Genomic DNA, 15,721 nt, shown 5'->3' with positions numbered 1-15,721 from the left:
ACATAACCATCTAATATTTAAAACTGTCTCACCCTTTCTAGGAGTAAAATCTGCACACACCAGCTCTGACATATGCTAGTTTAGTTGCTATAAAAAGTCATAAGTTTTATTTCTCAAAAATTACTAGATGCAATCTTGTTGTAATGAAGAGGTTCACTGAATCAATGCCTTTAATTCAGCCACTGTTTTCTATAAAATGGTCTATGGTGACTGAACAGTGGTGGTTTCGACAACCAACAGCAGACAATAGCCAGAATGATTAGAATATTTTGTAAAAGAAAAAGTGCATGTGCTGAGATAATACACAATAACTGAGCTACACATAGGATGTTTTTCATTTCGGCCATGGGAAATTTTTCAGGAGTATTGGCCCATATACACAGGCTAGGAAGAAATCTTTAAAAATAGATTGTAATCTGACTTACCAAATGGCAGAGTTACAAACCTAAATACATTGAATATTATGAGATTTATTTCTTAATAAACACACTTCCTTGAGTTTTAAATCTATACATACTAATACTTTAAAAATTGTGGCCCTCCAAATAACGGCAGGTAAGAGAGAAATAACAAATGAAAGGGCAGTCTCCCACCTGGAGCAGAGGATATGCTATTAAGTTGGCTCCAAATTATATATACATACATATCACTGCCTGTCAGCCAAGTCTCAACCATGAGAAGCAAAATGGCAGCTGAGGGGAAGGTAACTTAGCTGGAGGAAGATGTGGGAAATTCCCTCTCCATCCAAGTGGCCACTCACCTGTTCCTGCAATCACAGATGCATGAGAAAATTCCTAGATGGAGGGGAGAGGAGAGGCAGAAGGAAGGAAGGCAAAAAGTCAGAGCAACCAGCTCTTGTTAAGGAAGTTAACTTAGTTTAACTCTTTCTCCCCCTACAAGCTTGTGAGTTTCCTCCTACTTGTAATGGCTGTAGGGGACCAGCTCTGCCTGATATAGCGGCAGAAGAGGGGCAGGCAGATGCCCCAGATCCCCCCAACCCATAAACTGGAATACCATAGCGGAAGAGTGGAAGGAAGCTAAGGGAGGGTGAGAGAGGGCACTGAGCTGGGGGAGGGACCTTCCCTACTTTTTTTAAAAAAAAATATTTATGTGATGTCATTTTTGACCCCTACCACTTTCCCTATGCCCCCCCCCCCCGCAACTTAAAATTTCCAACCTACGGGCCTGGATGGAGATAATCAACTAAAGCCACCAGTCCCTGTCTCTGTCCCACAGCCTGGCCTGAAGCCAGACTAAAAAAGGTCTAGAGCACTTAAGTTATTCAAAAAGGCCTGGAGTTGATTTGCCACTGCTCTCTCAATCATCTCGTCCAGAAAGAGCAAAGTAGAGACAAGGTATATCACTTTTCTGATTAGCTACATCACTTTTCTGAAGAAATGTTTTCTTAAGCAGGAGACAGATGATCACCTCTTTGAGTGGCTGACCGAAGGTGCCCTGAGTCAGTTATTGATTTAGAGTAGACATCAATAAGTCATTCATGCAATTCTTACATGATTTCAGAAATCAGAGTGGACAAGGATCCAAAGCACAGGTGGTAGCCTTCACAGATTCCAGGATCCTGTCAATATCCATCATGGTAACTGAGTCAAAATGATCCATAAACTGACCAGATGATGTGTTAGATATTTCTTCAGTCTGATCTATGTTATAACCACAATCCGATTCAGAGTGTATTCAAGAGGTTTTGTCAGAGAAAAACTTTGCAGAGGTATCACAACTAATTTCCTTTTCCTGAGACAATAAATGCTCAGACTTAAGTCAGTAGATGCAAATACCTAAAACAATTAAAATGGCCATGAACGGACTAGTGCAATGATTTTTTGTTGTTCAGTCACACAGTCGAGTCCAACTCTTTGCGACCCCATGGACAAAGTCACCCCAGGCCATCCTGTCTTCCACCATCCTCCGAAGTCTGCTCAGATTCATGTTAGTTACATCAGTAACCCTGTCCAGCCATCTCATCTTTTGCCACCCCCTTCTTCTTTTGTCTTCTGTCTTTCCCAGCATCAGGAACTTCTCCAGTGAGTGCTCCCTTCTCATTTGGTGGCCAAAGTATTTGAGTTTCAGCTTCAGCATCTGACCTTCCAGGGAACAGTCAGGGTTGATTTCCCTTAGGACTGACTGATTTGATCTTCTTGCAGTTCAAGGGACTCTCAAGAGTCTTCTCCAGCACCACAGCTCAAATGCATCTATTCTTCTGCACTTGGCTTTCATTATGGTCCAACTCTCACAGCCATGCTTTGACTATACGGACTTTTGTTGGCAGGGTGATGTCTCTACTTTTTATTACAAAATGATAGCAGACAAGTAATACCACTTTGCTGTTGTCTCCACTGTTTCATGGGTCTTCCAGTGAGTTCTGTAACATGCTCCTGCAGATCCAGTACAAGTTTTCCACCGGTATCATTCTACACATTTCCCAGCCCTCTTTAAGAAGATGATGATATTGGATTTATATCCCACCCTATACTTTGAATCTCAGAGTCTCAGAGCGGTCAAAATCTCCTATATCCCACCCCCCCCAGACACCCTATGAGGTAGGTGGGGCTGAGAGAGCTCTTACAACTGCTGCCCTTTCAAGGACGACTCCTATGAGAGCAGCTGCAAGTGGAGCTGCTGGAAAACCATGGGGCTGGGTTCCGTCCTAAGAGCAGGAGTATGGCAAGGAGCAACTTCATTAATAGCTTCTGGAAGCTTCACATTCCAAGCTCCTCACACAGCCTCAACAAAATATGTGTTTGAAATCCTATATTTCCCCAGAGCACTGTGGAATGCAGTAAGACCTATGAGCCTCTTTGAGCAGACCATTTTAATTTGGTGCCCTCTCCTGTAGGGTATCCGAGCTACATTTGTCCATGATCTGAGTAGACAGAGGTCACCTCTGCCTTGAAACAGACAGAGGTACACCAACTCCTAAAGAATTTTAGCATGCATCCAGAGGACTTCAACAACTATCACCCACTCTCAAATGGACCTTTCTTGAGCAAGATTATTGAACAAGTAGAGGCTGGACAACTCCAAGGATTCCTGGATGAAGTACATCATTTGCATTTCTTCCATTCTGGTTTCAGGATGAAGTATTGCAGGATTCCTGGGTGAAGCAGATTGTTTTCATTCATGTTAGGCCTAGCTACATGACTAGAACAGCCTTGGTTGTCCCAGTGGAAGACCTTCACTGGGAAATGGATAGGAGTGCAACCCTGCTGATTTCACTGGACCTTTTGGAGGCTTTCAATAACATCGATCATGGTATCTTCCTGGACTGTCTTTCAGAGTTACAACTGACAGGCATCATTCTGTGGTGTTTTTGGTACTGGAAGGTAAGTTTCAGAAAGTGGTGCTGGGGGATTGCTGCTCAGTCCCTCGGCTCCTGGACTGTGGGGTCCCATAAGATTCCACTTCCCCGTGCTTTTCAGCATGTACATGAAGCCCCTCAAAAAAGTCATCTGGAGATCTGGGTTGTGTTGTCACCAAAATGTCTATGACACTCAGCACTATCTTGTGTTTCTAGCCGATCCAATGGAGGCTATGAAAATTATGAACCAGTGCCTGGAAGTAGTTCTGGGATGAATGAGAGCTAAAAAGCTGATAAGGTGCTCTTTACTGGTGGGAGGAAAAACTGATCCAGGAATTGAAGAGCTTCGTGTTCTGGATGGGGCTGCACTTCCCCTAAAGGAGCAGGTTTGGATTGCTACTGGACCTGTGCAGCTGTTGGAAAAGTAGGTGAAACAAGTGGCCCCTTTCACCAGCTTTGGCTGGTAAGCCAGCTGCAGCTTTTCCTGGGCAAAAAAAGATAATGCCATGGTGGCTCATGCCCTGGTAACATCTATATAATACTACTTCAAAGCAGTCCATGTGGGTTTGTCCTTGAAGAGAATATGAAAGCTACAATTGGTGCCGAATGCTGTGGTCAAAACTCTGGCTGGACTTCGTCATAGGGACCATATCTCTCCAGTCTTGTTCTATATTGGCTTTCGGTTTGTTTCCAGGCCCAATTCAATGTGATTGTGCTGATCTTTACAGCCCTGTACAGCTTAGGAGCAGCATACCATAAGGATTGTCTGCTCCCATATGAACATACCTAATCAATTCAGCCACCTTCAGGAGCTGTGGCTCAGCTGCCTCTACCATTTGAGGTTGGACATGTGACAACATGAGAAAGGGCCTTCTCAATCAAGGCACCAAAATTATGGAATTTCCTTCACAGGGAATTCCCTTCTGCAGAGAAATCTGTCTGGCCCCTTCTATCATTGTATGCCATCAGAGATGAAGACTGCTGTCTGATGATCCCTCACTGATTTTCACTGACCCTTGCTCATGTCCATGTGTTTTGTTTTTAATTTTTATATATACTTATATGTATTTTTAATTTTCAGTGTTCTCAATCTTGTTTTAATGTTTTTATTGTTTGTCTCTTTAGGGACCCTAAGCTAGGTGGAAAGGTGATTTAGAAAGGTGATTTAGAAAAGTGCTAGGAATTGTACTTTGTCACAAGTTATCAAGCACATGGCTATTTAGTAGCCTGATAGGCTATGCTTTTCAAATGACAATGTAGGTTGCAAATCAGACAGCCAAAAGAATGTCCCCTCTACTGCAGTAATGAATAATGTAATTATTGACTTGTTTATGTACACTCATATGTAAATGGCCATATTTAAATTATGCAATAGATGATGGACTAGCACATTGGCTTTGTCTATTGAGTTCACGGGATAAGGTTCAGACAAAGGTTCTTTAATTTTCTGCCCTACTCAATTACCACTGACTGGTTATGGATTTAGTTAACACCAGGAGTGAGCATCTGGGACCCATCTTAGGGAGTCACCCATAGCTTCCACAGTTAGCAATCACATAGCAGAATTTACCCATATTAGACACATGCTGGATGCCTGAAATAAATGTTCGTTTCCAGTCCTTACTTTTATCAGATAGGATTATGGGAACTGTTATACCGGAGCAGGAAAAAAACTGGTGTCTATAATTAAATGATATTAAATGAACAATATGAAAGAAAAATGTAGCACACTAGTACCATCTAGTGGTCATTACAAAATATGCACTACAATTCCACTGGAAATGCAACTGAACAACTCACATGTAAACATCAATACATGGTCTTTGGTTTGCGCTATGGACTGATATGGCTACCTAGTTTCTTTGTCATTTTTCATACTGGACTCCAACTTATTTCTGTATTTTATGCTTCCAGAACAAACCAGGAATTCCACAAACGTCACAGCAAAACACATCAATAGTCACTATAACTTGGCATCCAAGCCTTGGGTCTCCTTGTCTTGTTATCTGATTTGAGAATTGTGGCAAACAGGTATGCAGCCATGCAGCAGCTGTGGTTGGTGGTGGAGTTTCATTTCTGTCCGGAGGGCTTGCCTCACGGCCCGTCTCCGGACTCTTGCCCACCACCACTGTTCACGGGGGAAGCGCCAGGAGATGCCCCTCCGGCCTCCATCCCGATTGCCATTGGTTCCAGTATTGAAAGGATCTCCAGCCTCCGGCCGGGAAGCCCTTGGATGCCATCTGGCGACGCGGGCATCGGCAGAGGCCACTGCACGCAGCTAGGTTCAATAAAAGTGGGGAAGATGAGCTGGGAGGGGGCGGGGACCGAGAGGGACAGAATTTAATCGAGCCAGAGATACACAATGGGGAGGAAGAACTCGGTTTTGTCGTTTCGGACAGTTCAGAGAGAAGGAAGGGAGCAAACGACAAGAGCGAGAGTGGTTGGGGGTACTTAGGTGACGTTAACCTACAACACCCTCCCACTGGGTCGAGGTGTGTCTGGTCCCCAGTTTAATCCATCCTGGAGCGGTTGCCTGGCCCCTTGCAGGGTCCGACAGGAAGAGCCTGACAAACTGGTGGCCCATACAGGTAAGAGTTGATCCCACCCTTCCATCAAAGGCCAGTCTTAGCCCATCCGTGTTTCCTGGGGCCTCACCCAACGACGCTACCTGCAAGCATGTCTGACCCGGCCGCCCCGGCCTTCAACTTGGCACAGTTCACCCAGTGGATGACAGAGCGACAAGGCCAGATGATGCGCGAGTGGATGACACAGCAAAGGGAGTCCCAAAAGACCCTGGTGAGAGACATCTGCGAAGCCTGGCAGGCCACATACCCCAATCCCGCTGGGATCTCTGTGCGCCCCCCCACCGCTACTGACCAAACTCACCACAGAGGATGACAGAAATATTCCTGGACACTTTTGAGCGCACAGCTGAGATGGCCTATATCCTGGGTCCGTACTTGACTGGGGGAGCCCAGGTTACATTACTTGGCCACCAATCCAAGTGGCAAGGCCCTCGAAACCCCTAAAGGCTATGACAGGGGGGATACCTTGAGGAAGACGCCGGGACACCAACCAACCAGAGAAGGAAGGGTCTGCCCCTTTCAGCGAGGCTGGCTGCAGGAACCTATGACCCGGGGAGACCCGCCGGCCCTTCCGCCACACCCCAGTGGCAACGGACGTCTGCAGACACAGCCCCCGCCCTTGCTACACGTGTGGACAGTGGGGACATTTGCAACATGACTGTACCACAATGGAGTGCAACTTCTCCCGCGACCGGGCCCTACCGGCTGTCTACCATCGCTCTGCCTTCCCCCCCTCATGGTGTATGCCAAGTTAGGTCCTTACCTGGTCGAAGCGATGCTAGACTCTAGCAGCACCATTTCAATGGTTAGGCAGAATCTTCTGCCTGCGGAGCTCCAGGTGCAGCAGTGGACAGAGATCACATGTTTTATGGATGAACCACACACGTGGCCGGTGGTAGAGGTCATGCTGGAAGTGGCAGGATGGGGCAAACGGGTGGAAGTCGTGGCCGTTCTCCGCCTTCCATTCATGGTCCTTCTCAGACGAGACTTCCCCGGCTTCAAGCAACTCCACCATCAGGCCACCGCACCCGACGAGAGCACTCTGCTGGGGGAAGACGCCCCACACACCGGTCCCTCAACTAACGGAAGTGATACGGACGACTTGGGGCCGCTAAACGAAGATTACGAGATGGAGGGGGATGGAGAAGAAGAGATGATCCAGGAAACCCTGCAGTTCCGCCACGACCAGGAGACCGACCCCACCCTGCAGGTCTCACAAGAGGCGGTGGCAGTGAGGGTGAGGTGCAGGACACCCGGAGGGTGCAAAGATGGCCCCGCATTGAGAAGAGGGGAGGGGTTTGGTATATGGTCCCCGAAGCCCCCAAGGAGGGATCCAAAAGGATACAGCTGCTTATCCCCTAAGCTTACCAGGCCACGATCCTGAAGGCCACCTACAATCTCCCATGGGCCGGGCACCAGGGGCCACGAAAGACCCTCTCCAAAATATTTGCCCAATTTTTTTGGCCCTCCGTGTACGCAGACATCAAGGAGTTCTGCCGCTCGTGCCCGCTATGCCAGACGGTCGCGGCATGGATGCTCCCACTGGCCCCTTTGCACCTGCTGCCCATATAGCAGAACCCGTTCCAACAAGTGGTCATGGATTTCACAGGGCCCCTGGAGCGCATGCCCTGAGGTCATCGGTATGTCCTGGTGATGGTGGACTTTGCCACCCGATATCCAGAGGCCATCACCTTGCGGTCCCTGAAGACCCCACTGGTGTCTAGAGTGCTCCTCCACATCTTTGCCCACTTCGGGCTACCCGAAAAAATTCTCATGGACCAGGGGGCCACATTTTGATCCCGCCTTATGCACAAGTTGTGCCATTCCTTGGGCATTAAACAGATCTTCACCTCACTCTACCACTCCCAAACCGACAAAATGGTTGAACGGTTCAACCAGACTCTAAAGGCGGGCCTCCGCCGCCTTGCCCACAACTGCCCTGCCAATGGGGATCTGTTCCTAGACCCTTTGGTGTTCACTCTCAAAGAGACTCCACAGGCCTCCATGGGTTTCAGCCCGTTTGAACTGCTTTTTGGATATCAACCACACGGGCTGCTCAACTTGGTCAAGGGACAGTGGCGATGGACGGAGGAAGTCCCCAGTCGCACCCCTACCAAACATGTACAGATCCTCCAGGGACACTTATGCACCGCCCATGAGGAAGGGCGTCGTAACTTGGCCCGAGCCCAAGAAGAATAGCGCCAGTATTATAACTGTGGGGCCAGCCAGAGGAAGCTACAGGAAGAAGACCAAGTATTGGTACACCACAGGGCTGCCCCTGGGAGGGACCCAGACACCTGGGAGGGACCCTTCTTGGTCCACTGCCAAGCCAGGCTGGTCACCTATGAAGTCCGGTGTGGGCAGAGAGCCCGGGACCTCCACCTGCTACATATCAATCATTTGAAGCGTTGGTATTTCCGCGAAGGGCCATGGTGTGGCCTCGGCCGTCACCCTGAAGAGTTGCTGTTGCCAGTGCTTCCCTGGGTCCCAGCGGCCCCGATGGAGGAACCCCTGTACGACGACCAGTTGTCAAAAGGACAACGGCAGGCCATATGAGAGATTGTCGCCCAGAACCCGGAGGGTCTTCTCCCGCATGCCCGGAGTCACCCCGCTCACTGAGCACTGCATCCACATGGAGCCCCAGCAAGTGGTCAGGGCTGTGTGGAGGCCGGTACCATGGAAGCGATGGGAACAGGTGGAGCAGGAGGTCCAGGATATGTTAGTCATCAAACCGTCCAGGAGTGCATGGCGAAGCCCCATAGTACTGGTGCCCAAGCTGGATGGCTCCACCCAGTTTTGCATCGAGTACCGCGAGGTGAACAGTGTCTCACTGTTCGACAGATACCCGATGCCGCGCACGGATCACCTGCTCGACCTTGGGACAGCTTGATATCTCTCTGCCCTAGCAAATCCCAGTGAAGGCGGAGGACCACGAGAAAATGGCCTTTGCAACCCCCTCGGGATTATATTAGTTCCGTCGTATGCCCTTCGGGCTCCACGGGGCGGTGGCTACCTTTCAGCGGCTGGTGGACTCCGCCTTAGCCGAATGCCATGAGTTTGCAGCAGCCTATATTTACACACCGCTACCCCGCACAAAGAAACATCTTAGGCAATTTCTCGGCCTTATCGCCTACTACAGGCGGTTTCTGCCTCACTTCGCTTCATGGGCAGCCCCGCTCACTGATGCCGTCAAGAAAACGCAGCCCAACCAAATTGCATGGTTGGCATCACGTAGGGCCGCCTTTGCAGACTTAGCTGGCACTCTAACTGACACCACGGCCTTGCACAACCCTAACTTTTCAGTGCCCTTCCTGGTGCACACCGATGCCTCAGATTTGAGACTCGGCGCTGTGCTCTAGTAAGAACAAGAGGGGGTAGAACACCCCATCCTCTTCCTTAGCCAGAAGCTGCACCCCCCCTCCCGAACTAAAGTACTCTACAGTAGAAAAGGAAGCCCTCGCAGTCAAGTGGGCCTTGGGGGCCCTCAAATTCTATCTGGGCAACAATCCCTTCACCTTAGTCACTGATCATGCCCCCTTGCAGTGGCTCAGTAGAATGAAAGATCACAATGACAGAGTCTCCCGCTGGTACCTGTCCCTTCTTCCTTTTAGGTTCCACGTCCAGTACTGAAAGGGGCACCTCCACGCCAATGCAGACTTCATGTCCCGACTCTACGAGGACAGCCCGGCAGCCAAGGAAGACCGAAGAGAGGAGGTGTGACTGGAGGGTTTGCATAGGTTTGCATCACGCGTGTCATAGGTTCGCCATCATGGGCCTAGAGCATCCCTAGCAAGTGTTTGTCCAGCTGCTGCTTAAAGACTGCCAGTAAGGGGGAACTCACCACCTCCCTCGGTAGCTGATCCCACTGTTGAACAGTTCTTACTGCAAACTTTTTTTTCCTCATACCTAGCTGGTACCTTCCTACCCTTAATTTAAACCCATTATTGCAAGTCCTCTCCTCTGCTGCCAACAGGAACAGCTCCCTGTCCTCCTCTGACAGCCTTTCAAATACTTTAAAACCCCTCAAGCCCTTCAAAGAGAGCAATCATGTCCTCTTCTCCAGACTGAACATTCCCAAGTTCCTCAGCCATTCCACATAGAGCTTCATCTCCAGGACTCTTATCATCATCGTCACTTTCCTCTGCATCCACTCCATTCTGTCCATATCCTTCTTAAAGTGAGGCCTGCAGAACTGCACACAATACTCCAGGTGCGGCCTGACCAATGCAGTGTACACAGGACCGTAGCCAGGATTTTAAAAATCAGGAGGCCTTTTAAAAAATGGAGGGGGCACCCTTTCCCATCCACTTCAGGGTTTGCCACTTCTCAGAAGCTTTCTGGGGTAGGGGCAAAAGCTGGATGCTTTGAAAGTGGCCAAGTCGAGGCAGCAAACCCTAAAACTTGGGAGTCAAGGAGAGACTGCACCTTGTGTGCAAGAAGAGAGGTTTCTTCCATCTCCCTTTTCCCCAGCCCCTTCCACTCTGCTTTCTCTGCCTCCTGCTCCTCCACCTCCTTCCTCTTCACCTGCTGCTTTTGCTGCTTCATTGCACTGTACCCTACTCAGCTCTCCCGGCTCCGGCTGCTGTTCATGACCAAAAAAAAAAAAAAAAATTGGTTGCACCCGGAGGGCTTCCTGGAATTCAGGGCCCCCAGCCTGGAGGTCAGGGGGCAGTGTCCCCACAGGCCCCCCTGTGGCTATAGGCCGGAGTGTACAGCAGCACTATGACATCTGCAATTTGGATGTTATGCCTCTGTTGATACACTTATCGTTAAATTGCATCTTGTTCATATCTGCCCACTTTTCTAGCATGTTCAGATCTCATTGAATTCAATTTCTATCTTCTGATATGTTTGCTGCACCTCCCAATTTGGTGTCATCTGCAAATTTAATGAGTAGCTCCTTCACACCCTCATCCAGATCACTGATAAAAATACTGACAATTACCTGGCCTAAAAATGAGCCCTGTGGCACCTCAATGAACACCTCCCTCCATTCAGATGAAATGCCACTGACCACTACTTCTTGAGTGCAGTTCTCCAACCAGTTCCCTATCCACGTAACTATCCTAGAGTCCAGTCCACAGTCCTCTAATTTACCCCTCAAAACATCATGGGCAACCCCTGTCAAAAGTTTTACTGAAATCCAGGTGGGCATCATCCCTTGATCCAGAGTAAGCTTGTCACCCAATCAAATAAGGAAATTAGGTTGGTCTAGAAGGACCTGTTGGGAACAATTCCATGGTGACTTCCCTGGATCACCAAGTTCTCCTTTAGATGCTTGCAGACTGATCCTTTATTTATTTAATTTTATCAAATTTATATCCCACCCTCCCCTAGCAGGCTCAGGGTGGCTAACAACAGTTAAATATCACATAAAATATTTAAAACAATATAAAATAAAATCAATCCACACATTTTAATCATAAAATCCAAAATGTATGTTGATGCTTCTGAATATCTATATTTGTCCAGTGGGATTGTCAGTGCTGTGGGACACTTGCTATCTCCCCTTAACTACTGAAGGCAAGCTTAAATAGTTCGGTCTTACAGGCCCAGCAGAACTGTGGCAGGTCTCACAAGGACCTGATGTTTTCAGGGAAAGCATTCCACAGAGCGGGGGTTATTGTCGAAAATGCTAGTGGTGGACAGTCAAACTTCTTTCAGTCCAGGAATCTGAAGAAGATTTTGGGACCCTGAATGTAGTGCTCTCTGGGTCACATATGGGGAGAGGCGGTCCTGAAGGTAGACTCCCAGGCCATATAGGGTTTTAAAGGTTATGACCAGCACCTTGAAATGAATCCAGAATGCCACAGACAACCAGTGTAACGTTTCCAACACAGGTTGGATGTGCTCTTTTAAAAGTCTGCTCCAAGAATCTTCCCTGGGACAGAGGTCAGACTGACTGGCCTGTAGTTTCCTGAGTCATCCCTCCTCCATTTTTAAAAAACTGGGATAATATCTGCCTTTCTCCAGTCTTGTGGCACATCTCCCATCCTCCAAGAGGTCTGGAAGATGATGGACAAAGGCTCTGCAAGCTCTCTAGAAAGTTCATTGAGCACTCAGATGCATACCATCTGGCCGAGAGGATCTGCACTCATTCAGTGCAGCCAGCTGCTTCTCAACTACCTCTTTGTCCATGTCAACCAGCAGCCTAGATGTTGCGCCTTGCCTACTACCATCTCTAGATGAGCCTGTACTCTTCTTCAGGGAAAAAACTGAGGCAAAATAGGCATTAAGCTATTCTGCTTTTTTTTTTTTTGTCCTCTGTCAGAGTTTCTCCAGTGAGCCTGTCGCCTCTTTTATGTTACATTTGCTCCTCACGTATCTGAAGATTTTCTTATTGCAGCAAGCTTCCCTGGCCATCTTTAGCTCACCATGAGCTTTGGCTTCTCTGCTGGCTGACCTACAGTGCCTAGCAACCAACAGATACTCTTCTTTAGAGCTAGATCCTTACCTCCATTTCTTGAACATTTCCTTTTACTTCCTTAGCACATCACGGAGTTCTCTGTTCATCCACACTGGCTTTTTTAATTCCCTACCAAGTTTTCTTCTTGTTGGAATAGAGATGGTTTGAGCTTGTAAGACCTCTTGCTTTAGGAGAGCCCACCAAAAGCCAAAGAGTACTTAAGTATCTTTAGAAAGAAATACACATACACTCCAACAGTACAGAACACTTATCAAAATCTCAAATGATTGCAACCTCCTGTGGCTCTTGAAGGTTTATTACATATGGTTAACTTTAAATATGTTCACTGTATTGTGTAATTGCTTGCAGATTTAGTGATCTATCAATACCTTATACTGCACATTTTTGTATCATTCTTATAATGTGCAGCTAAGCACACACTCTAACCTTTATTGTACCTTAATCATTTAGGTATAAACATGGTGCCACCAAGATAAATGTCAGAATTCCAGATAAATGGATGAGGATTTCAACCTTAAAGTACAAGCATTAGAGCACTAGGTATACTATGGGGAATATAAAATGATGTTATCTGTCCTGAGCCCATTCTTGGGAAAGGGCAGAATACAAACTGACTAAATAAATAAATAAATAAGAGCATCTCTCAGTAGGCACTGTATCATGAGAGTTGCCAGGTCCCCCCTGGCCACCAGTAGGGGATGAGGGATAGGGAGTGACATATCCTGGTTCGGAAATCCATGGAGATTTGGGGATGGAGCTTGGGGAGGACAGGGACTTCAATAGGGTACAATTCCACAGAGCCCACTCTCTAAAGCATTCATTCTTTCCAGGGTAACTGCTCTCTGTACCTGGAGGCTGGCATCCCTAGTTGTACTTCTCAAAACAATATGCCAACATGCAACCAAACACTCTTCTTCAGAAAGAAATATTTAGTTTAGATTACAGTAAAACAGAAGAAGGTTATATGATATCATTCCCTGTTTAATACGTCATTAGGTATAGAGGGATACAAAACAAACAACTACAACAAAAACCCAGCTCCATTCCCAGTTCTCACCACCACCTTCCCAACTTTTCCTATGGCAGTCTTCCCTCCTGCTTAAACAAAAAGACTCTGTGGGGGAGTACCTTTCAAAATTTCTTCCTACTTCCTTTGTAGTTTCAGGGCTCTTTACCAAGAAAACTCTACTTTACACTAAAGTCACCCCCCCCCCCCAAAAGAACTTTAAAACTTTATTCTGCCAAGCCTGAGACATATTTCTTTTCCTCCATGCACTTTTTTCACCCACATGCTTTAATACTGTTCCCAAATATTAATCAGTGGGCTCGTACCCTGAAATCAGCCCATGCAGGCTGTTATTAGACAATGAATGTCCTTTGCAAATAAACAGACATTAACGGCACCTTCATGGAAAGAGACTGGATAACTGAACACGCTTGATGGTAGATGCATCTCTAGCTAACTTTGCCAGACTATTCACCACGTCATTTTTCTGAAACCTCCCTGCTCCAGTCTTTTCTGAAGATTTTTTTTTTACATTCACTTGTTTAAATGCAGTGACAGAATATTAGGAACACTTTGTAATTCCACTCTTGAAATATGGCTCTTGTGAAAAAGAAAAGCACGGAAGTCTAAATACCCTATACACCACCACTCTACAAGGAAGCAATTTTAAATTACTGCAGCTTGTCCAGTTTGCTGAAAACACTCAATCCAGAGGTGACGGTGATTGTGTGCACTCATCAGAGTAATTCAGAAAAGCAGGTCACTTCACATTTATATATGCTCTTCAGTTTGGAAGATATCAACTCTTCTGGCCCTCTACATAGTGCAGAGAAACTGTGAAACACTGACATGTTTCTGATTTGAACAAGCTGCTTGGCCTGCCAAATAGAAAAAGTTCCAGACCTTGTAACCCATACTAGATTACAATTGTCTACAACAGCAGAATCCAGTCTGTAAAGCTGATTTTCTTTTTCATTTTCTCCGCATCTATACACTCATCTGCATTAGTAATTTGGATGTTGAAACAAACCATAGTGTAGGACAATAAAATATCTGGATAATGAACAAAATTTAAGAATTGTTATTTGTACCTGGACAATAAAAGGGAGTAGAGGGGTATTCCTTGGTCTCTGCCTGCCTCTGGCTCTGATGACAAGACATGGCCTCCTTCCTCTTTGGCTGTCTCCAGGTAGACCTTATAAGAAAATACCTTTCTGGGCTCCCACCAACGCATCCCAAAGCACTGAGTGACTGGTCTCCTGTTCAATGAGATCTTGATCCTCCACAATCCAATTGTTTAAAAGCCTCTCTTAGTCCCTCAGAGCTGGGACCATCCCATATTTCCCCAGTCTGTTTCTGGCCTGCTGAGCCTTTGTCCTACTCCAGGGAGTCCTTAGAGGTTTTCTTCCTTCCTCCAGTTTCCCATTGTTGGCCAACTGCCCCCTGTAGGTCACTTCGGCTTCCCTCCTCACTCATTCCCTGGTACCAAGGACAGTGCCTAAGTTTGCTACTAGAAACAGGGTAACAGATGTCGCAGCCAGATCGCCCTCACATTCAATTTTAAAAGAATATTCTATGAGATTTGAATCACAATTATATGCTACAAAGGATACTATGAAGATATAGCTAAATTAATATTACAAAATTCAATTAACTATTTGAAAATAATAGCTTCCTAATGTCTAACTAGCACTCAAAAATGTTCCATCAGAAAAACAGTCTGCTGGCTTGTAACTGATGATTCTTACTGATTATCTATGTAGTCATACAAAGCCTCACAGGATCTGTGCCTGCACATAGTCTCAAAATCTGGCAATCCAACCATACATAAGGGAAGATAGCCTTATGAGTGATTCTCTTAAAACCTACAGCTCTTGTTTTGTGTGACTTCGACAACACATGCATTTTTCAGCTTCAGCATGCACAACTGGTAAACTATGTTTATGAGGAACATGTCGGTGTGTATCCAGAGACAGCTCCAGACTGGGAGCTGCGCCCCCAGCTCAAACTGCCAAAGCATTATCTGGGCACTCCCTGATGCCCCAGATTGGGCTGAAATCCAAGCAGCCAAGAGCAGCCTAATCTAACACAGTCAGCAGTAAGGCTGGGGTCTGGTGGGGCAGGCCCAGTATGACAGGGGCAGGGATGATATAAAAGGAGTAATTAACATGTTGAATTCACTGCCACAGATGGCAGCTACACTGCCACAGGTGGTGGCAGCTACAAGCACAGACAGCTTCAAGAAGGCATTGGATAAACATATGGAGCAGATGGCCATCAGTGGCTATACAGATGGAACACTATGTCTGGGGCAGTGCTGCTCTGTATTTTTGGTGCTTGGGGGGCAACAGTGGGAGGGCTTCTGGGGTTCTGGACCTCCTGTTACC

General features: G+C 46.9%; 1 protein-coding gene across 3 annotated transcripts in view; it reads right to left on the bottom strand.

The window, feature by feature from the left end:
* L3MBTL3 (L3MBTL histone methyl-lysine binding protein 3) overlaps positions 1–15,721 on the bottom strand; it is a 125,761-nt gene that overhangs the window by 85,459 nt on the left and 24,581 nt on the right. The gene's annotated exons all lie outside the window — the stretch shown is intronic.

Source organism: Heteronotia binoei, chromosome 1 (genome assembly GCF_032191835.1).
Source record: "Heteronotia binoei isolate CCM8104 ecotype False Entrance Well chromosome 1, APGP_CSIRO_Hbin_v1, whole genome shotgun sequence".
Taxonomy (NCBI): Eukaryota; Metazoa; Chordata; class Lepidosauria; order Squamata; family Gekkonidae; genus Heteronotia; species Heteronotia binoei.
This window is presented reverse-complemented; position numbering and strand designations above follow the sequence as displayed.